Genomic DNA, 17,436 nt, shown 5'->3' with positions numbered 1-17,436 from the left:
CGCCATTTCTGATATTTCAGTACAACCCTTGAGGCGGAAGAGCAGTTTTACACAAAGGCAGTTAATCATATTGCATCAGGTTGCACGACCAGTTTATGGCTATCTTGCTTAAACACACCTTGTGACCTGGCTATCTTACTTAAACATTCCTTGTGACCTGGCCTCAGAAAGAGAAACATGTACTTACAGAACTTACGAAACCTCTGGTACGTGCAAAGATTAGAGAGCAGAACAAGGGTGTAGCGGGTGGGGGGCGGGTACACATCTATCTTTGTGTCCTTTCAATATGAGATTTTAATCAGTCTTTTTTCCCCAAGAAAAATACACGTCTTACTACGCTCATCATAACTATTAATATATTTGCTGGGAGGGGTGTTCCAAGATGTCCGAATAGGAACATCTCCAGTCTGCAGCTCTCATCATGATCGATGTAGAATGTGGGTGATTTCTGCATTTCCAACCGAGGTTCATCTCACTGGGACTATTTGGACAGTGGGTGCAGTCCATGGAGGGCGAGGTGAAGCAGGGCAGGGCGTCGCCTCAACTGGGAAGTGCAAGGGGTGAGGGGATTTCCCTTTCCTAGCCAAGGGAAGCTGTGATAAACAACCTGGAAAAATGGGGCACTCCCACCCAAATACTGTGCTTTTTCCAAGGTCTTAGCAACCAGCAGACAAGGTGATTCTCTCCTGTGCCAGGCACGGAGCCTTGCTCAGTGCTAGCACGGCAGTCTGAGATCCATCTGTGAGACAGCAGCCTGGCTGGGGGAGGGGTGTCCACCATTGGTGACGCTTGAGTAGGTAAACAAAACAGTAGGAAGCTCGAACTGGGTGGAGCCCACTGCAGCTCAACAAGGCCTACTGCCTCTAGACTTCACCTCTGTGGGCAGGTCACAGCTGAACAAAAAGGCAGAAGACAACTTCTGCAGACTTGTTCCCTGTCTGACAGCTCTGAAGACAGGAATTGTTCTCCCAGCACGATTATGAGCTCTGAGAACAGATAGACGCTTTCTCAAGTAGGTCCCTGACCCTTGTATAGCCTAACTGGGAGACACCTCCCAGTAAGGACCAACAGACACCTCATATAGGTAGCTTCCTCTCTGGGATGAAGCTTCCAGAGAAAAGATCAGGCAGCAATATTTGCTGTTCTGCAATATTTGCTGCTCTGCAGCCTCTGCTAGTGACACCCAGGCAAACAGGGTCTGGTAGTGGACCTCCAGGAAACTCCAACAGACCTGCAGCTGAAGGTCCTGTTAGATGGAAAACTTACAAACAGAAAGGAACAGCATCAGCATCAACAAAAAGGTTACCTACACCAAAACCCCATCTGTAGGTCACCAACATTAAAGACCAAAGGTAGATAAAATCACAAAGATGGGGACAAACTAGAGCAGAAAAGCTGAAAATTCTAAAAATCAGAGCGCCTCTTCTCCAAAGGATCGCAGCTCCTCACCAGCAATGGAACAAAGTTGGACAAAGAATGACTTTGATGAGCTGACAGAAGTAGGCTTCAGAAGGTCAGTAATAACAAACTTCTCTCAGCTAAAGGAGGATGTTCAAACTCATTGCAAGGAAACTAAAAACCTTGAAAAAACATTAGATGAATAACTAGAATAAACAGTGTAGACATGACCTTAAATGGCCTGATGGAGCTGAAAACCGTGGCACGAGAACTTCGTGACCCATGCATAAGCTTCAATAGCTGATTCAATCCAGTGGAAGAAAGGGTATCAGTGATTGAAGGTCAAATTAATAAAGAGAAAGTTAGAGGAAAAAAGAGTAAAAATAAATGAACAAAGCCTCCAAGAAACATGGGACTATGTAAAAAGACCAAATCTACATTTGATTGGTGTACCTGAAAGTGATGGGGAGAATTGAACCAAGTTGGAAAACACTCTTCAGGATATCATCCAGGAGAACTTTCCCAAACTAGCAAGGCAGGCCAACATTCAAATTCAGGAAACACAGAGAACACCACAAAGATACTCCTCGAGAAGAGCAATCCCAAGACACAAAATTATCAGATTCACCAAGGTTGAAATGAAGGAAAAAGTGTTAAGGGCAGCCAGAGAAAAAGGTCGAGTTACCCACAAAGGAAAGCCCATCAGATTAACAGCGGATCTCTTGGAATAAGCCACAAGAGAGTGGCGGCCGATATTCAACATTCTTAAAGAAAAGAATTTTCAACCCAGCATTTCATATCCAGCCAAACTAAGCTTCATAAGTGAAAGAGAAATAAAATTCTTTACAAATAAACAAATACTGAGAGATTTTGTCACCACCAGGCCTGCCTTACAAGAGCTCCTGAAGGAAGCACTAAACATGTAAAGGAAAAACCGGTACCAGCCACTGCAAAAACATGCCAAATTGTAAAGACCATCGATGCTAGGAAGGAACTGCATCAATTAATGGGGAAAATAACCAGTGAACTTCATAAAGACAGGATCAAATTCATACATAACAATATTAACCTTCAATGTAAATGGGCTAAATGCCCCAATTAAAAGACACAGACTGGCAAATTGGATAAAGAGTCAAGACCAATCAGTGTCCTGTATTCAGGAGATCTATCTCACATGCAAAGATGCATATGGCTCAAAATAAAGGGATGGAGGAAGATCTACCAAGAAAATGGAAAGCTAAAAAAAGCAGGGGTTGCAATCCTAGTCTCTGATGAAACAGACTTTAAACCAACAGGAGACAAAGAAGGCCATTACATAATGGTAAAAAGATCAATTCAACAAGAAGAGCTAACTATCCTAAATATATATGCACCCAATACAGGAGCACCCAGATTCATAAAGCAAGTCCTTAGAGACCTACAAAGAGACTTAGACTCCCAAACAATAATCATGGGAGACTTTAACACCCCATTGTCAATATTAGACAGATCAACAAGACAGAAGATAACAAGAGTATTCAGGACTTGAACTCAGCTCTGCAACAAGCGGACCTAATAGACATCTACAGAACTCTCCAACCCAAATCAACAGAATATACATTTTTCTCAGCACCTCATTGCACTTATTCTAATATTGATCACATAATTGGAAGTAAAGCACTCCTCAGCAAATGTAAAAGAATAGAAATTACAACTAACTGTCTCTCAGACCACAGTGCAATCAAATTAGAACTCAGTATGAAGAAACTCACTCAAAAGCACACAACAACATGGAAACTGAACAACTGGCTCCTGAATGACTACTGGGTAAATAACATAAAAAAGGTAGAAATAAAGATGTTCTTTGAAACAAATGAGAACAAAGACACAACGTACCAGCATCTCTGGGACACATTTAAAGCAATGTGTAGAGGGAAATTTATAGCACGAAATGCCCACAAGAGAAAGCCGGAAATATCTAAAATTGACACCCTAACATCACAATTAAAAGAACTAGAGAAGCAAGAGCAAACAAAGTCAAAAGCTAGCAGAAGTCAAGAAATAACTAAGATCAGAGCAGAACTGAAGGAGATAGAGACACAAAAACCCTTCAAATAATCAATGAATCCAAGAGCTGGTTTTTTGAAAAGATCAACAAAATTGATAGACTGCTAGAAAAACTAATAAAGAAGAAAAGAGAGAAGAATCAACTAGACACAATAAAAAATGATAAAGGGGATATCACCACCGATACCACAGAAATACAAGCTACCATCAGAGAATACTATAAACAACTCTACATAATAAGCTAGAAAATCTAGAAGAAATGGATAAATTCCTGGACACATACACTCTCCCAAGACTAAACCAGGAAGAAATGGGTCTCTGAATAGATCAATAACAGGCTCTGAAATTGAGGCAATAATTAATAGCTTACTAACCAAAAAAAGTCCAGGACTAGACGAATTCACAGCCGAATTCTACCAGAGGTACAAAGAGAAGTTGGTACCATTCCTTCTGAAACTATTCTAATCAACAGATAAAGAGGGAATCCTTCCTAACTCATTTTATGAGGCCAACATCATCCTGATACCAAAGCCTGGCAGAGACACAACAACAAAAAAAAGAATTTTAGACCAATATCCCTGAGGAACATCGATGCAAAAATCCTCAACAAAATACTGGCAAACCGGATCCAGCAGCACATCAAAATCTTTTCCACCATGATCAAGTAGGCTTCATCCCTGGGATGCAAGGCTGATTCAATTTACACAAATCTATAAACGTAATCCATCACATAAACAGAACCAATGACAAAAACCACGTGATTATCTTAACAGATGCAGAAACGACCTTTGACAAAATTCAACAGCCCTTCATGCTAAAAACTCTCAATGAATTAGGTATTGATGGAACATATCTCAAAATAATAAGAGCTGTTTATGACAAATCCACAGCCAATATCGTATTGAGTGGGCAAAAACTCGATGCATTCCCTTTGAAAACAAGCACAAGACAAGGATGTCCACTCTCACCACTACTGTTCAACATAGTGTTGAATAAAGGCAGTATTCAATTAGGAAAAAAGGAAGTCAATTTTCCCCCTTCGTAGATGAGATGGTTGTATGTTTAAAAAACCCCATCATCTCAGTCCAAAATCTCCTTAAGCTCATAAGCAACTTTAGCAAAGTCTCAGGATACAAAATCGATCTGCAAAAAACACAAGCATTCCTATACACCAAGAACAGACAAACAGAGAGCCAAATCATGACTGAACTCCCATTCACAATTGCTATAAAGAGAATAAAATACCTAGAAATCCAACTTACAAGGGCTATGAAGGACCTCTTCAAGGAGAACTACAAATCACTACTCAATCAAATAAGACACCAACAAATGGAAGAATATTCCATGCTCATTGAGAGGAAAAATCAATATTGTGAAAATGGCCATACTGCCCAAAGTAATTTACAGATTCAGTGCCATTCCCTCAAGCTACCAATGACTTTCTTCACAGAATTTGAAAAAACTACTTTAAATTTTATACAGAATGAGAAAAGTGCCTGCAATTGCCAAGACAATTCTAAGCAAAAAGAACAAAGCTGGAGGTATCATGCTACCTGACTTCAAACTACACTACAAGGCTACAATAACCAAAACAGCATGGTACTGGTACCAAAACAGAGATATAGACCAATGGAACAGAACAGAGGCCTCACAAGTAACACCACACATCTACAACCATCTGGTCTTTGACACACCTGACAAAAACAAGAAATGGGGAAAGGATTCCCTGTTTAATAAATGGCGCTGGGAAAACTGGCTAGTCATATGTAGAAAGCTGAAACTGGATCCTTTAGTTACACTTGACACAACAATTAACTCAAGATGGATTAAAGACTTAAATGTTAGACCTAAACCATAAACACCCTAGAAGAAAACCTAGGCAATACCATTCAGGACATAGGCATGGGCAAGGACTTCATGATTAAAACATCAAAAGCAATGTCAACAAAAGCCAAAATAGACAAATGGGATCTAATTAAACTAAAGAGCTTCTGCATGGCAAAATAATCTACCATCAGAGTGAACAGGCAACCTGCAGAATGGGAAACAAATTTTTGCAATCTACCCTTCTGACAAAGGGCTAATATCCAGAATCTACAAATAACTCAAACAAATTTACAAGAAAAAAAACAAAGAACCCATCAAAAAGTGGGCAAAAGATATGAACAGACACTTTTCAAAAGAAGACATCTATGCAGCCAATACACACATGAAAAAATGCTCATCATCACTGGTCGTCAGAGAAATGCAAATCAAATCTACAATGAGATACTATCTCACACCAGTTAAAAGGGCAATCATTAAAAAGGAAACAACAGATGCTGGAGAGGATGTGGAGAAATAGAAATGCTTTTACACAGTTAGTGGGAGTGTAAATTAGTTCAACCATTGTGGAACACAGTGTGGCGATTCCTCAAGGATCTAGAACTAGAATTATCATTTGACCCAGCGATCCCATTACTGAGTATATACCCAAAGGATTATAAATTATGCTGCTATAAAGACATGTGCACATGTATGTTTATTGCAGCACTATTCACAATAGCAAAAACTTGTAACCAACCCAAATGTCCATCAATGATAGACTGGATTGAGAAACTGTGGCACATATACACCATGGAATACTATGCAGCCATAAAAAATATGAGTTCATGTCCTTTGCAGGGACATGGATGAAGCTGGGAACCATCATTCTTAGCAAACTATTACAAGGACAGAAAACCAAACACTTCATGTTCTCACTTATAGATGGAAATTGAACAATAAGATTACTTGGACACAGGGTGGGGCACATCACACACCAGGGCCTGTCCAGTCCTGTGGATCTAGGTGGGGGATAGAATTAGGAGAAATGCCTAATGTAAATGATGAGTTGATGGGTGCAGCAAACCACCATGGCACAAGTATAAACCTGCACATGTATCAAACCTGCACATTGTGCACATGTATCCTAGAAGGTAAAGTATGTATATAAAAAAAGAGATGAGGTCTTTGGGAAGTGATTAAAACATGAGATTGTTGTCATCCTGAATGGGATTATTGTCCTTAAAAAATGGCCCAAAGGAGCATGTCTGTCTTTCCATCATGTGAGGACACAAGGAGAAGTTATCAATTATGAGGTAGAAAGCCCTCACCAGGCACTTAATTGGCTAATGCCTTGATTTTAAATGTCTCAGCCTTCAGAGCTGGAAAGTCCAAATTCTGAGTAATTTAGAAACAACAGAAATTTATAAATTATCCAGCCTAAGGCATTTTATTATAGTAACCTGCACAGACTAAGATGGAAACCTATAGTCAGGATGAAAACTAAAGTTTAGTCAAGGTGAAGGGACAACAGAAGATTTCTGGTCAGTGTTTATGCCCTTGTGTAATCCCTTCTTCTTAAGTATTCATGAAACCTTAGCAACCTGCTTCTAGCAAATAGAATATGACAAAAGTGATGGGATGATACTTCAAGATTAGGGATTACAAGGCTATAATTTTCATTCCTACATTCTCCTTTTTAGTTTGACTCTTTATGCTAATGAAACTGCCTTTACAAAAATTATAGTAGTAAGGGAAATTTAATTAATCCCCTCTTCCATCTGCCAGGCTAAGTTGCCTTCGCTTATTTTTGTGTGGAGGCCATGATGTGCCTTTCTTTAAGCCAATCCCCTTCTTGTTCTGAGTAAAACTGCATTTGTAAAGACAAATACAAGGTTGAAATGTTAGAATTATGGTAGGGGCCTGAACTTTGCTTAAGAATAGGCCTGGTTATACAATAACCATCTATTACCTCCTTAGTTTGCTTTTACTGCTGCAGAGTCAGTCACATAGCAGTTATAAGATTTGTAACTTCCCAAATTCCTCCTACAAATAACATCACTATTGTGATGTATTTTTTCAGATATACCATTTTGCAGGCCAAGGGATGCCACCTGCACCTGTAATCAATACCAAGGAATGGACTCAATTGGTCCTTTGACCTCTGGCTGGGAACTGACTCAGCTGCAGCTTTGATATCCCTGTGATGTCTCTACAGCCAATATTTTTTTTTCAGTTCCTCAGCCCCTGCCTGCCAAAGTACCCTTAAAAACTCTAACTTCTGGGCCGGGCGCGGTGGCTCAAGCCTGTAATCCCAGCACTTTGGGAGGCCGAGACGGGCGGATCACGAGGCCAGAAGATCGAGAGACGATCCCGGCTAACACGGTGAAACCCCGTCTCTACTAAAAAATACAAAAAAACTAGCCGGGCGAGGTGGCGGGCACCTGTAATCCCAGCTACTCGGGAGGCTGAGGCAGGAGAACGGCGTAAACCCGGGAGGCGGAGCTTGCAGTGAGCTGAGATCCGGCCACTGCACTCCAGCCTGGGTGACAGAGCAAGACTCCGTCTCAAAAGAAAACAAACAAACAAACAAAAAAAAACAAAAACAAAAAACAAAAACAAAACAAAAAAACCTCTAACTTCTGAATTCCTGGGCAGACATATTTGAAAGTTGTCTCCATCCTCCTTGCTTGGCTGGCTCTACGATTGTTAAGTTCTTTCTGTGTAACACCTGCTGTTCTCATTGTATTGGCATTCTGAGGGGAGTGGGCAAGAACTCATTGGGCTGTAATACTAGCTTGCTCAGAGGGAGCAAGTTGTCACGTTATGAGCAGACCTGTGGAAAGCCCCAAAAGGCATATACACACAAGAAAAAGATATCCCTAGGATGATAGCTAGTGAGAAGCTGGATCCCGTCAACAACTATGTTAGTGAGCTTAGCTGATTGACTCACCTTCAGTTTATTACAGCCCATGCAGACACTTTGACTGCATCCTTGTGAGAGATCCACAACTGGGAGATCCAGCTAAGCAATTCCTGATTCAGAGGAACTCTGAGGTAATATTTGCTGCCTTTATAACTAAGTTTCATAGTATTTGTTATGTGTTTAACAGATGATTAACATATATACATGCAATGCATATAGACACATGCATACACATCTACATAGCAAATCATACAAATACCAAATGACATATACATTAAATACTTCATGTTAATCTATGTACATGTGAGAGAGACATATAAGCAAAAAGCTACATTCCCTAGTGGAAGGTGTAATATCTTTTCTTGTTTAGCCTCTATCCTGCCTCCTACCAGCAGGCTCAAATCATGCTCACCTTTTCTTTAGTCTAGAAATGGTGGTTCCTTGCTTTCTTTACACATCTGACTCTTCATTGACTCTGCAACTCTGTCACAGCTGTTTTCTGTGTTGGCATGGATATTTTTTACCCTGAGGCCCAATTCATGTAATTCATCTTTTAGGAGATGTTCAAATGCGAAAATATATTCACTTGTTTATCCCTATTTGCTAATACATTCTTTTATTCAATAATTCAATATTTACTGAAGTAGAGAGAAAAATAAGAAGCAGGTCAATAGGAAGTGTCTTATTACATGGCTTATGTGGAGACTGGATTTGGATAGGGAAGAAGGAGAGAAGAAAGAGTCAGGGAATCATTGAGATCATTCCAAGTAAGAAAGAGAGAGACTTGGAAGAGTGTTGCTGCGGTTACAGTTTGCAGAGAAAAGTGAACGATCTTGTGATATATTTTAGAGGTTGGTTGTATGCAAATTCTAGATGGATTGAACATGAATATGAGAAGATTTACTCTGCTAATAAAGACATACCTGAGACTGGGTAATTTGTAAAGGAAACAGGTTTAATGGACTCACAGTTCCACATGACTAGGGAGGCCTCACAATCGAAGTGGAAGATGAAGGAAGAGCAAAAGTACATCTTATATGGTGGCAGGCAAGAGGACATGTATAGGGCAACTCCTCTTTATAAAGTCATCAGATCTCATGAGACTTATGCACTTTCATGAAAACAGCATGGGAAAAATCTGCCCCCTGCCACCAGTCCCTCTCCTGACATGTGGGAATTTTGAGAGCTACAATTCAAGATGAGATTTGGGTGGGGACACAGCAAACTATATTATTCCACCTTTGGCCCCTCCCAAATCTCATGTGCTCACATCTGAAAACCAATCATGCCTTTCCCCCAGTCTTAACTCTTTTCAGCATTAACTCAAAAGTCCACAGTCGAAAGTCTCATCTGAGACAAGGCAAATCCCTTCCATCTATGAGCTTATTAAGTCAAAAGCAAACATTAGTTACTTCCTAGATACAATGAGGATACAGACATTGGGTAAATACACCCATTCCAAATAGGACAAATTGGACAAAACAAAGGGACTACAGGCTCCATACAAGTCCAAAATCCAACAGGGCAGTCAAATCTTAAAGCTCCAAAATGATCTCCTTTGACTCCATGTCTCATGTCCAGATCATGCTGATGCAAGAGATGGGTTCTCATGGTCCTAGGCAGCTCCACCCCTGTGGCTTTGCAGGGTATAGCCCCACTGCTGGCTGCTTCCACAGGCTGGCACTGAGTGTCTGTGGTTTTTTCCCAGGTGCGTGGTGCAAGCTGTCAGTGGATCTACCATTCTGGGGCCTGGAAGATGGTGACCCTCTTCTCACAGCTCCACTAGGCATTGCCCCAGTGGGGCCTCTGAATAGGGGCTCTGACCCCACATTTCCCTTCTCTACTGCTCTAGCAGAGGTTCTCCATAAGGGCTCCACCCCTCTAGCCAATTTTTGCCTGGACATCCAGGCATTTCCATACATCCTCTGAAACCTAGGCAGAGGTTACCAAACCTCAATTCTTGACTTCTGTGCATGTATAGGCTCTACACCACATGGAAGTGGCCAAGGCTTAGGGCTTGCACCCTCCAAAGCCACAGTGTAAACTGTACCTTCGCCCCTTTTAGCCATGGCTGGAGTGGCTGGGATGCAGGGCCCCAAGTCCCTAGACTGCACGCAGCAGGAGGGCCCCAGTCCCAGCATAGGAAACTATTTTTCCCTCCTAGGCCTCTGGGCTTGTGATGGGAGGGGCTGCCACAGAAGACATCTAACATGCCCTGGAAACATTTTCCCCATTGTCTTAGTGATTAACATTGAGCTCCTTGTTACTTATGGAAATTTCTGCAGCAGGCTTGAATTTCTCCCCAGAAAATGGAGTTTTTCTTTTCTATGACATCATCAGGCTGCAAAGTTTCCAAACTTTTAAGATCTGTTTCCTCTTGAATGCTTGCCACTTAGAAATTTCTTCTGCCAGATACCCTAAATTATCTCTCTCAAGTTCAAAGTTGCACAGATCTCCAGGGAAAAGGCAAAATGCCACCAGACTCTTTGCATAGGAAGAGTCACCTTTACTGCAGTTGCCAACAAGGTCCCCCTCTCCATCTGAGACCAACTCATCCTGAACTTTATTGTCCATATCACTACCAGTATTTTGTTCAAAGCCATTCAATAAGTCTATAGGAAGCATTCCAAACATTCCAACATCTTCCTGTTTCTGAGCCATTCAGGCATCTAAGAAGTTCCAAACTTTCCCACATCTTCCTGTCTTCTGAGCCCTCCAAGTCTCTAGGAGATTCCAAACTTTCCCACATTTTTCTGTCTTCTTCTGAACCCTCTAAATGGTTCCAATTTCTGCCTATTACCCAGTTCCAAAGTCACACCTACATTTTTGGGGATCTTTACACCAGTGACCCACTCCCTTTGCCAATTCACTGTATTAGTGTGTTCTCAAGCCACTAATAAAGACATATCCAACACTGAGTAATTAGTGTTGGGTATGAAAAAATAGTAAAAGAAAATAAAGTGAAGAAACCACCTATGCAACCAGAGGAGTATCAGGAGGATGTAGACTATCCAGAAAAATATGAAAAAAGAACATATAGGAGTGGTTCTTTTATAACTTAAAATCAAGATGTATAGTGAAGTTCTATAATAAATCATTGAATGATGGTCCAGAAGCTGATCTACAAATATATGCCCTTTCATATATTTGACTTCAGTAAAAAAATAGATTTCTATCTCATAGAATAGATGGAGACAGATTAAGATCTGAAGATGAAAGAACTTTGAACATATTTGTATAAAAATGGCTAAGGTTTTATAATTTCAGGGTAAGAAGTAAATTTTTAAAGTTATATAAAAACTCATAAATGTGTCAAAATGTAAATATTTTTATATCACGACTCACCAAAAGTTAAAAAGTTAAAGGTATATAGCAGAGTAGATGAAGATATATGCTATATGCTATCTGTCTATCTACCTATCTATCTACTATTTCTGTCATCTAATCATCATCTCTTTATTAGACCAAGATATTATTGTTTAGAATATGAAAATCTAACAAAATCTAACAAAATTTACCAACTTGTAAATTATTACTAACAATAATTACATGGAATACCAACAATAATTTGAATTTGGAAAAATACATACATGTGGGAAAATGCTAATTGAAATAAAAATAAGATAAAATTTTATATTCATCCCCTGATTGGCAAAATTTCTGAATATGACCATATTGTGTTGGCAAGGACAGTATGTGTGAGCAATCTGCAAATAATTGGATAAAGTGGCAAATGGACCTTCTCTATTTTCCAGCAGTTTGATGCCTAAGATATGCCCTAGAGAAGCTGTCACATGTAAAGATTCATCTAGGAGGGAGTATCTCAGAAGTAGTTGCCATTTCAAAGTAGGTGGAGTCCATAATCTTTGCCCTCATCAAGCCTGGGTTATGCATTCAGTAAAGAATTTGTCACATTCTGCAATTACTTGCTGATATGTGTAACAAGAGGGTCACCTTGATGTTTGTATCAAAATTCATGGGGGACAGATGTCAGACACCAAAGTCAGGAGTGAAACACAAGGGCACATTTTCAAAGTAGATGATCTTTCAAAAATTTTGAAATCCTTCCTTAATATCAAGGTAACATGAAAGTTTTGTGAGTTCAAGTTTTAAAAATCTTTGTTTTTGTAAAATAGCATTTAAAATAAAACTTCTATAGTAAAAGGACTTCCTCACTAATAAATTATATGGTTATCCCTTAGAAATTAACAACAAACAACACTTGCTAACCTTTACTACTTTCTTTTTGTCAAATACTGTTGCTAAGCAATTAACTCATTTAATCTTTCATAATCTTATTATGAGAACCTTTACAGATTAACAGTGTGAGACTTAGACACATAAAATAACTTGTTCAAAGTCACAGTTCTATGATGTATGTATGAGGAATACAAGTTTGCTACATGGTAAAGAATATGTACTTCATACTATTTGCCAAGTAACTGTTGTGTCTATTTATTTCAGTTGAGTCATTCCATTCCATCTGAGCCATCTTTTGGCAGTACAGTGCTTATGCAATCAGATTATGCCCCATAGCCAACACTGTCAGTGCATGGCTCATATCACTGGAACCTTAACCATTTCATTGCGCCAACAGCTTTCAGAACCACTGAAGTCTTATTTGCCTGTGAGCCTGGGGCCCAAAAGTGCTGGGGAACTTTTTTAAACAGTAATTTTTTAAACAGATGCTATTGTTTTCAAGTTTCCTTTAGGATTCCCATAAATATCTCTGAATACAAATATTTTAAATAAATTTGATATATTTATATATTGAAATATGTTAATATATTATTAATAAAATAATACGAATATCCCAAATAAATTTAAATATGCCTAGAAATGCACCATAGTCTTGGATCCCTAGTGAGTACAATATAGACCTATAGCTGGAATCAGAAGACATCTTTAATTACGAAGACATCTTACAAGCATATGCCTGATTTAATTCCCCAGCACTGAATTCAGGAATGTGTATGGACCAGGTTGTGCATGCTGAGATAATCCAAGGGTAATAAATACAGGCTTTGTGCATGCTGGAGAAGCATGTATTCCTATACCCTACCCTGGGATCAGGTTATATATCAGTTAATTCCAGGACTGATAAAGTGTTGTTAGCTGGGTGAGATGCTATAAAATGTCTGTATTCAGACTGGCTGACATGCAGAACTTCTTCAGCTTCATGCACATGAAGAGGGCTCAGGGCATCCTTCCTCACTCAATACCATCATGCACAGCTATGCCCTGGGCAGATCACCCATGCCTTGCCCATCCTTTCCCTCCCTAAGGATTTGGAAGCACATTATCTGTGCTGATCACTCCTGCTGGATATTCTGGCTGCAATGACATCTCTCCATTCTTTTAAAATAGTAACTCCAGTTGTATTCACTTGAATTTATTTGAGTTGAGATATTCCATTCCGTATGAGCCATCTTTTGTCATCTTTTGTGCAATCAGATTATGCCCCATAGCCAACACTGTCGGTGCATGGCTCATATCACTGGAACATTAACCATTTCATTGCGCCAACAACTTTCAGAACCATTGAAGTCTTATTTGCCTGTAAGCCTGGGGCCTCAAAGTGCTGGGAACTAACACCTGCTGTGCAGAGTTTTCTGTGGTTGAGTGCTGCAGGTTGGTATACAATACTCCAGCTTCCTTGCTACTTCCATGAGATAATTCCAGAACTTGCATCTTGCATCATTCTCTACATTTTTCCTGTCAGATCCGGCACCAGTTACTTCCCATGGCAGCTGGTTTAATAGGACTGCTTTCCTGTCTCAATTTCCCACTTCCCCACCAGAGGGCCTGCACCTGCAAATATACCACTGAGGTTGAATCCTTGCTTCAGGATCTCTTTCTATGAAAGCCCTGCTTAAACAGGTTCATCTCTGAAATTCCCTCCTGAAAATCTGTTTATTTCCCTAGTAATATCTAGCTCCATGTGATAGTGTAGTTATTGTATATTTCACATCTATCTTATTTGCCATGTGGTAGGTGCCCTGGATGAAGCACCTTGTGCCCTGTCTAGTTCACATCATGCTTGGCAAATATAGATGCACAATAAATATTTATTGTAAAGATTGATCAATGAATTTAGTGAAAGCCATGCTCACTAAATCCCAGTAGGCACAACTTATTGACTCAAAGACCTAATAGGCTCTGAGAAAGCAAATCATAAACATAAGGTATCAAACCAAGATATTAATATTTTCCATTCTTGGGGGAGGGAGAATATCACCAAAGAAAGTCTCTAGAATAGAGGCTTCAGAAGGAAAGAACAAATGAGAACCATCCAGCTCCCTGATTCTGAGTAGCATTATTGCATCCATTTTGCTGACTCTCACCTGAATATTTCCCCATGAATCAAAGGAAGAGTGTACCAAAACTCAAAGAAAACCCATAGCTCGAAAAAGTGCTGCAGGGGTGACTATTTTCTGGATACTTGCCTGGTCACTGGGTGAACCATATTTGCTCAGTGGTATCTTCATTTTCTGTGTTTAGGTTGTTTCTAATTTTTGCTATTGTTAGTAATATTCTTAGACGAGTCTCTGTGCGTAATAGTTTTTACTTTTGGATTTTTTCTTAAGTAAAGATACTAAAAAAGAATTGCTCCTTATTAACACGACTTTCACACTAATTCTTATCTAAATGTCAAGACCCAGTCTGACCTTCCAAAGCCATGATCTTCTAGAGAAGCCCCATTGCAATTGGATGATATTCAGGTGAAGATTCCTTCAACAAGCACATTCTGTGCTATTCCCCAGCTTGGAGGGCTTGGGAATCTTCTAGTATTTATGCATGCTTTCAAATCCATGCCTCATTTCACTTTACATTCAGTAAATGGATCCAGGTTCCAACACCTGTCTACCTTTTGCCTTGATTTTAGCTCATGTACAAGGGTTATGTTTTTGAACCAAGCCTTCAGCCTGACCTCCTCTGGTGTCCTTATAGTGTCCTTATTGCAGTTGCATCTCCATATTGACAGCTCAGCTCTACACCTGGATACTGGGCTCAGGTCCAACACCATGACCTTTTCCTTTCCTCAAAGGCCCAAATATGAGGTTATACAAGTATCCTCAAGAGAAGAAAGATTGTTTCCAGAGTACTTAGGAAAATAAATTTTGAGGAAACACTTTTACACCGCTGGTGGGAATGTAAGTTAGTACAACCACTATGGAAAACAGTATGGAGGTCTCTGAAAGAACTAAAAGTACAGCTACCTTTGATCTAGCAATCTACTACTACTAAACCAACTACTGGGTATTTACCAAAAGGAAAAGAAGTTATTACATGAAAAGACACATGCATGTTTATAGTAGCACACTTGCAAAGATGTGGAACCACTCATCAACAATTGAGTGAATGAAGAAAAGCAGTATGTATACACTGTGGAATACTACTCAGTCATAAAAGGGAACAAAATAATATCTTTTGTAGCAACTTGGATAGATCTGGAGGCCATTACTCTAAGTGAAGTAACTCAGTGCTGAAAAACTAAATATTGTATGTTCTCACTTGTAAGTGAGAGCTAAACTATGAGGATGCAAAGGTGTAAGAATATAATGGACTCTGGGGATGCAAAGGTATAAGAATATAATGGACTTTGGGGATCCAGGAGAGAAGGTTGGGAGGGTGTGAGGGATAAAAGACTATATATCAGGGGGCCAGGCATGTTGGCTTGTGCCTGTAATCTCAGCACTTTGGGAGGCGGAGGCAGGTGGATCACAAGATTCGGAGGTCGAGACCATCCTGGCTAGCATGGTGAAACCCTGTCTCTACTAAAAATACAAAAAATTAGCCGGGTGTGTTGGCAGGCATCTGTAGTCCCTACTTGGGAGGCTGAGGCAGGAGAATGGTATGAATCTGGGAGGCAGAGCTTGCAGTGAGCTGAGATAGCGCCATTGCACTCCAGCCTGGGTGACAAAGCAAGACTCTGCCTCAAAAACAAAAACAAAAACAAAAACAAAAGACTACGTATCAGGTACACTGTACACTGCTTGGGTAATGGGCACACTAAAATGTCAGAAATCACCACTAAAGAACTTATCCATGTAACGAAACACCAACTGTACTCCAAAAACTATTGAATTAAAATAAAAATTCAAAACAATAATAAAAATAAATAACAAAATAAATTTTTCATAACTGAATTTCAATTTTTTAAAAATTAAACAGTGTCTTAGGTTGTTGGTGCTGCTGTACCAAAGCACCTGAGGCTCAATAATTTGTAAAGAAGAAAAATGTATTTCCTTACAGTTCTGGAGGCTGGTCAGTCCAAGATAAAGGCACCAATAGATTCAGTTGTCTGATGATGGATACTCTGTCCTTTCAAGACGGTGCCTTGTCATGGCATCCTGCAGAGGGCACAAATGCTATGTCCTTATGTGGTTGAAGGTGGAGGGGAAAAAGGAACTAATGCTAATTCCCTCCAATTGTTTTATAAAGTTGTCTTATGAGACTCCACCCTCATGGCTGAATCACATCCTAAAGGCCCTGTTCTTAACAATATGACATTAACAGTGAATTTTGAAGGCTACATTCAGGTCATAATAGCTTTCCAGTATTTAAAACATAAATTAAATGTCCCATCTAACTTTATTGGAATGAATTGGGGAACACAGGTTAATAAAGTAGTCAGTGTATATAGTATATGTGGTATTTGAGGGTCCACATGATCAATTCTAATTGCATAAGCAAAATAAGCACAGAGTAATAATTTTATACCAGGTCCTAGATATGTGAATTATTTATATTTTCTGGAATTTAAAATAGACATTAGCTTGAACATTATTCTAAGTCTATTTACTCTGACAATAGAGGGTATAAGGTAAACATGTAGCCACAGATTGTATTTCATAAAGTAGTAGTAACATTAATTATCTTTTATATATATGCTCAGAAAATTTGAAATTTGCTTTTGAAGTGAACAGAGAATAAGCATGACAGATCATTGTGAAATCATTTAATAAGCCATGATTATTCTACAACTCTTTGTTGAGGTACTGTGTAAACACAGGCAGTGTGTCATGACAGCTGGTTGCCATGGCTACTTGATTTTTAATATGACTTAAAATGACTTATAGTACAATATTCTTGGAAAGTTAAACAAGGGACACTTTTCAGACTTAATGAATGTCGTGACTAATTACAGTTTGCTGACAGAACTGGGACTAAATGGGCGTATGTCGTGCTTTAAAATAAATGTTTCATGTCTGTGAAAACAAGGCAGTATTTGCTAACGAAGCATTTAGGTGTATAAACAC

The 17,436-nt window shown here is 39.5% G+C and overlaps 1 long non-coding RNA gene across 1 annotated transcript in view; it reads right to left on the bottom strand.

The window, feature by feature from the left end:
• Positions 1–17,436, bottom strand: part of LOC141409507 (uncharacterized) — a 281,827-nt gene that overhangs the window by 22,648 nt on the left and 241,743 nt on the right. The window contains exon 9 of the long non-coding RNA XR_012430464.1: positions 16,428–16,527. This is a non-coding gene — a long non-coding RNA (uncharacterized lncRNA). The remainder of the gene's footprint in view (positions 1–16,427; positions 16,528–17,436) is intronic.

The sequence above is a fragment of the Macaca fascicularis genome, chromosome Y (genome assembly GCF_037993035.2).
Source record: "Macaca fascicularis isolate 582-1 chromosome Y, T2T-MFA8v1.1".
NCBI lineage: Eukaryota > Metazoa > Chordata > Mammalia > Primates > Cercopithecidae > Macaca > Macaca fascicularis.
Note: the sequence above shows the minus strand (reverse complement) of the source record. Positions and strands in the feature narration are given on the sequence as shown.